We start from the raw sequence: 5,901 nt of genomic DNA on the forward strand, positions 1-5,901 counted from the left end.
CTCAAAGAGGCTGCAATGTAGGACAGGCGAGGGATGTGAATGGTGAAGGAGGAGAGTCCTGAGGGCCAGACAGAGATGATGATGATTATTATTATTTATTTGTACCCCGCCCATCTGGCTGGGCTTCCCCAACCACTCTGGGCTGCTTCCCATAAAGATTAAAAATCCATTAAAATTTCACACATTAAAAACTTCCCTAAACAGGGCTGCCTTCAGAAGTCTTCTAAAAGTCTGATACTTGTTTATTTCTTTGACATCTGATGGGAGGGCGTTCCACAGGGCGGGCGCCACTACCGAGAAGGCCCTCTGCCGGGTTCCCTGTAACTTTGCTTCTCACAGTGAGGGAACCGCCAGAAGACCCTTGGTGCTGGACCTCAGTGTCTGGGCTGAACGATGGGGGTGGAGACACTCCTTCAGGTATACTGGACCGAGGCCATTTCGGGCTTTTAAGGTCAGCACCAACACTTTGAATTGTGCTCAGAAACGTACTGGGAGCCAATATAGATCTTTCAGGACCGGTGTTATATGCTCTCGGCAGCTTCCCCCAATCACCAGTCTAGCTGCCGCATTCTGGATTAGTTGTAGTTTCCGGGTCACCTTCAAAGGTAGCCCCACATAGAGCGCATTGCAGTAGTCCAAGCGGTAGATAACCAGAGCATGCACCACTCTGGCGAAACAGTCTGTGGGCAGATAGGGTCTCAGCCTGCAAACCAAATGGAGCTGGTAGACAGCTGCCCTGGATACAGATTTGACCTGTGCCTCCATGGACAGCTGTGAGTCTAAAATGACTCCCAGGCTGCGCACCTGGTCCTTCAGGGGCACAGTTACCCCATTCAGGACCAGGGAGTCCCCCACATCAGCCCGCCCCCTGTCACCCAAGAACAATACTTCTGCCTTGTCAGGATTCAACCTCAATCTGTTGGCCGCCACCCATCCTCCAACCGCCTCCAGGCACTCACACAGGACCTTCACTGCATTCACTGGTTTCGATTTAAAAGAGAGGTAGAGCTGGGTATCACCCGCATATTGATGGACACCCAGCCCAACCCCCCCTGATGATCTCTCCCAGTGGCTTCATGTAGAGAGTCCGGGGGGGGGGCAAATTCCCCCCCCCCCGCCTAAAATTCCTCATCCCATATAGTATGGCAGACTTAAATCCTGAACGTAACAATCCTGCATGATAGCCATTCATCAGATATAGTGCTAGGTCTCCAAACGAGGAAGTTGATGTTTAGGTTCTGTTGCCAGGATAGAATGAATGTCACAGGAAGCACTTAACATAACATGCACGCAGCTTCCTTGAGTGGGGTGGGCCATGCATGCTTTCTTCAGTTACGGAATTGCTGCTTGTCTCAATTCCCCACCCGTGAAAGAGCCACATCCTTCTTTATCAGGCAGGTATGTTTGCTCCTCCACATCTGTGCATTAACTGTCTCAGCTACTCTCTGAAGAACTGCCCACTAGGGAAATTAACAGGGATTGATCTCTGATGGAAACTGGTGTACACCCTGCAAAAAGGGTACCCAGCACACCTGCTGTACAATGAAGAACACTCTTCCCCCCACAAGCACACATGTCTTCTTGGGAAATAGCATTGTGCTTCTAATAAGCCCAAGCAGAATCACTAAACGCCCAGAACTTAGGAGAGATTAATTTTCAACTCCCCATGCAAATCAGCCATAATTAGGATGGATTTAGTTCACACAGCATGGGCTGAGATGATGGAAGCAGAGGAGGTGAGCTCCGTCTATCAACCTTTCATTTTTTTAAATCATGAGATAATGATTTTGTGTGAGCCAAGGATCCCACAGCCCAGGCTCCTGACACATGGAACTGACTGCATGTGGAACTGACATTTGTTGCTGCAAGGTCCCAGGGAAGTAGCAAGCAGGAGGCAAAAGCATCATCTTCTGCCCCTCACTACTCACCTCCAGCATTTTGATTCAGATCTGTGGGATGTATCATTACTAGAGCAGTCAAGTACAACATTTTCCTGTTGCCTAGAATGGACACACAGGGGAATGTGGCTCCAGACACTTCCCGTCATACCTGCTCTGGAGCTTCCTCCCGCTGTGTGTGACCAAGTAGATGGGCGTGACCCTAGCTGACCAGATAAAACTTGGACTTTTGGCCTCTTGCTCTCCTGGCTCTTAGCTCAACAACCTTCACATAGGATGGAGCCCACAAGCAGGAAGTCTGAGATGTAGCTCAGGCTTCTTTTCACTGTAACCACAAGATAAAGCCTGACTTCAGATTACTGCTGTGAACTGAATGTGAGTAAAACTTTATTCTTACTTTATTTTAAGAGGGAAATAAAGGGGAAACTTACCAGGAACACTCCAGACTGGACAAGCCAGACTGAATTACTTAATTACAGGATTCTAACGAATCATCAACTTGCTTCCAATAAGTCGCAAAGGGAATGTGCTCTGCTGTTTACTCATGAGCATGAGTGAGGAGGGATAATATCAAAACAATATATCCTCTCCTACCTTCCTTAATAGTCCCACAAGATCTGGGGATTTCCCAGAGCTGTGGAGAGGGAGACTCCATGGCCCTATCCTGAGCAGAAGGGATAACCTTGTTCTCACCCCTTAATTGGGCTCAGGGCTCTCCTGATTTCCACATCTCTCTCTCTCTCTCTCTCTCTCTCTCTCCACCTACTATGACAATGGCTCTCCATTCCAGATCTGGAACCTACTTCTTATTCAGTATTTAATTTAGCAAAAAGAAAGGTGCTGATTCAAATGCATCAAGAAACCAGCTTCCATCCCTTTGCTCCGCCAACCACAAATCCCAGATATGCTGAGCGCTGAGCGCACTCACCATTTTGAGCTCCCTGATATTTGTTTTCTTTCAGAGATTGGCGAGTGCTTCCAGATGGGGACTTTATAGTGCAAATGGGTATTTCAGGCATTGCGGGTCATTGGCAACAAGGTTTGTTTGTTTTTATTTTATTTTAAAAATTTCTATACTGCTTTATATTTTAAAGAAAAGTCTCAAAGCGGTTTACAGCATATTAAATCAATAAAACATAAATAAAACGATCTGAAGAAAGTTAAATATAGAGTATACAGTCAAAGCAACATAACAGAAAACTAAAATATTATCTTAAAGGTTTCAAAATACAGTGGTACCTCAGGTTAAGTACTTAATTCGTTCTGGAGGTCTGTTCTTAACCTGAAACTATTCTTAACCTAAAGCACCACTTTAGCTAATGGGCCTCCCGCTGCTGCCGCACTGCCGCTGCACGATTTCTGTTCTCATCCTGAAGCAATGTTCTTAACCCGAGGTACTATTTCTGGGTTAGCGGAGTCTGTAACCTGAAGCATATGTAACCTGAGGTACCACTGTAAAACATTACAAAGGAGGTCAACTACAGAATACATATTTAACATAGTAGGGCTTGGTGAGTCCCCCTAGGGCAGGTGGAAAGATTTTCACAGAAACTCTAAATCTATATAAAATGGATGCGATACAGGGTAGCATACTGATGCCAATGATGTCATGAGGATGCTGTTAAAAGCACCAGTTTGGAAGCACCTGCAGCAGCATCACATCCTGTAAGACCAATTTCATTGTTTTTATGCCTGAGCAGTGGAAATCAGGTGTCCCTTAGATGAATACCCAATTCAGATTTCATTGCCCTTAATTTTAAGATGTTCCATCTCTGATTGTCCCTTTTTAGAAGAGGGGTGGGCCCTCCAGGCATTGCTGGACTATAAGTGCCATCATGCCTGGCCATTGGGCCATCCTGGCTGAGCTTATTAGTCCAGTGGCACCTAGGGGGCCACAGGCGCCTTATACCTGCACTGAAAATGTCCTGGCACTCCTCCATGTGTGTTGGGAAGAAATGACACTCCCCCACCCTGCATTAGTGACAACAATGTTGTGATGGAGTACTGAGCAGTGAAAGGTACAAGCCACACTATTTAATTTTAATTAACACCAGATCCCTGAGTGCCATTAGCAAAACCGAGAAGTAGGCAAACAGCTGAAAGTCCTGCCTGTCCCCCAGTGGTTATCACAATCCTGGCAGCGGCTGTTTTAAGATTCCAAGGCACCTCATAAACCCATCTCCAAATATTTAGCTAATTAACACTGTCTACCCCAGCCTCAGCTCCTGTTTATGCATCTAGTTGTGGAGGCAGGCATCTGATTACACCAGGCAGCTAGAGAATCCACAAGAGGTGAGGAGAGCTCCACCTCCTCAAGAGATAAGGTGCAGACTCTGCAAACTATTTGGAATGAGCCAAAACTGTCCGGCTACATACACGCCACACATTTAAGGCACTCTCCCACCAAAGAATTCTGGGAACAGCAGTTTACCCCCACAGAGCTATAATTTTGAGCACCTTTAATAAACTACAGGACGCAGGTGGTGGTGTGGTCTGAACCACTGAGCCTAGGGCTTGCCGATTGGAAGGTCGGCAGTTCAAATCCCCGCGACGGGGTGAGCTCCCATTGCTCGGTCCCTGCTCCTGCCAACCTAGCAGTTCGAAAGCACGTCAAAGTGCAAGTAGATAATTACCTTCCGGCGGGAAGGTAAAAGGCGTTACTGTGCGCTGCTCTTGTTTTGCCAGAAGCGGCTTAGTCACGGTGGCCGCTGTCTGCGGACAAACGTCACCTCCCTCAGTCTATAGAGCAACTGAACTTAACTGTCAGAGGTCCTTTACCTTTACCTTTTTAACAAACTACAGGTCCCAGTATTCTTTCTGTAACATGTGGGCATTCCTTGCTTTCTTCCACCTCCCTGCCCTCATGGGATTTGCATGGCCTCGTGGGGCGTGGGGACCAGACAAAATGGCTTCCAAAGAGCAAAGCACAAGTTTATATGGAGCCAACCAGAGCTTAAAATAACCATGGCTTGATGCTGTTTCCTTTCTTAACAGAATGAAGACAAGATAAATCAAGGTCCCCACACCAATGAGGTTTGATAATTCTCCCACTACTGAGTGGACCCCAGGCCCAATTCTATTCACCATGCACATTAATTCCCTGCTTTAGCACCAAGGAGCAGATGCTTCTTCGCTCCTGCAGAGGTGTCAATGCGATGTCGGAGCTGGTGAGAGACACAAATAGGGCAGTGGGGCTGGCAGCCTCAACACTCACAGAAGCACCTCCGCCTGAAGACCAGAGCTCACCTGCTAGGAATCCCTGTTCCCTACCCCCCACAGTAGCTTCAATGATGTTCCCTCATTCTAATGCATTGCTGTCCAAGTTCTGCTGATGCTTCCCAAGTTAACCCTGTTCTCTTACTGAGCTTTCCTCCAAAAGTGGAGAAGGGCACACACTCTGCCTTATCCTGCCATTGAAATCTTCCACAGCAGAGAGAGAGGTCTATTCTGCTACCAGTTTCTTCCTGCATCTAGAGACATGTCTCCTGCTTTCCACACATAGAATCTTAGAGTTGGAAGGGACCCCAAGGGTCATCTAGTCCAACCCCCTGCAATGCAGGAATCTCAGCTAAGTATCCATGACAGATGGCCATCCAACCTCTGCTTGAAAACCTCAAAGGAAGGAGAACCCACAACCTCCCAAAGGAGACTGTTCCACTGTTAAGCAGCCACTACTGTCTGAAAGTTTTTCTGTACGTTTAGTCGGAATCTCCTTTCTTGTAACTGGAAGCCATGGGTTCGAGTCCTACTCTCCAGAGTAGGAGAAAACAAGCTTGCTCCATCCTCTATGTGACAGCCCTTCAGATATTTGAAGATGGCTATGATATCTCCTCTCAGTCTCCTCTTTTCCAGGCTACATTCCCAGCTCCTTCAAGGGCTCCTCATAAGGCTTGGCTTCTAGACCCTTGATCATCTGCACATGTTCCAGCTTGTCAACACCCTTCTTAAATTGTGGTGCTCAGAATTGGACACAGTATTCCATGTGTGGTCTGACCAAAGCATA

The 5,901-nt window shown here is 47.2% G+C and overlaps 1 long non-coding RNA gene across 1 annotated transcript; it reads left to right on the forward strand.

Annotated features, from left to right (window-relative positions):
* The first annotated feature begins 2,194 nt into the window (after positions 1–2,194).
* On the forward strand, positions 2,195–5,422 carry LOC309362746. Its single transcript, XR_014165103.1, has 3 exons — positions 2,195–2,273; positions 2,861–2,937; positions 4,893–5,422. It is a non-coding gene; the product is annotated as an uncharacterized lncRNA (long non-coding RNA).
* The last annotated feature ends 479 nt before the right edge of the window (positions 5,423–5,901 follow it).

This window comes from Podarcis melisellensis (genome assembly GCF_964234715.1).
Source record: "Podarcis melisellensis genome assembly, chromosome: 2".
Classification (NCBI taxonomy): Eukaryota; Metazoa; Chordata; class Lepidosauria; order Squamata; family Lacertidae; genus Podarcis; species Podarcis melisellensis.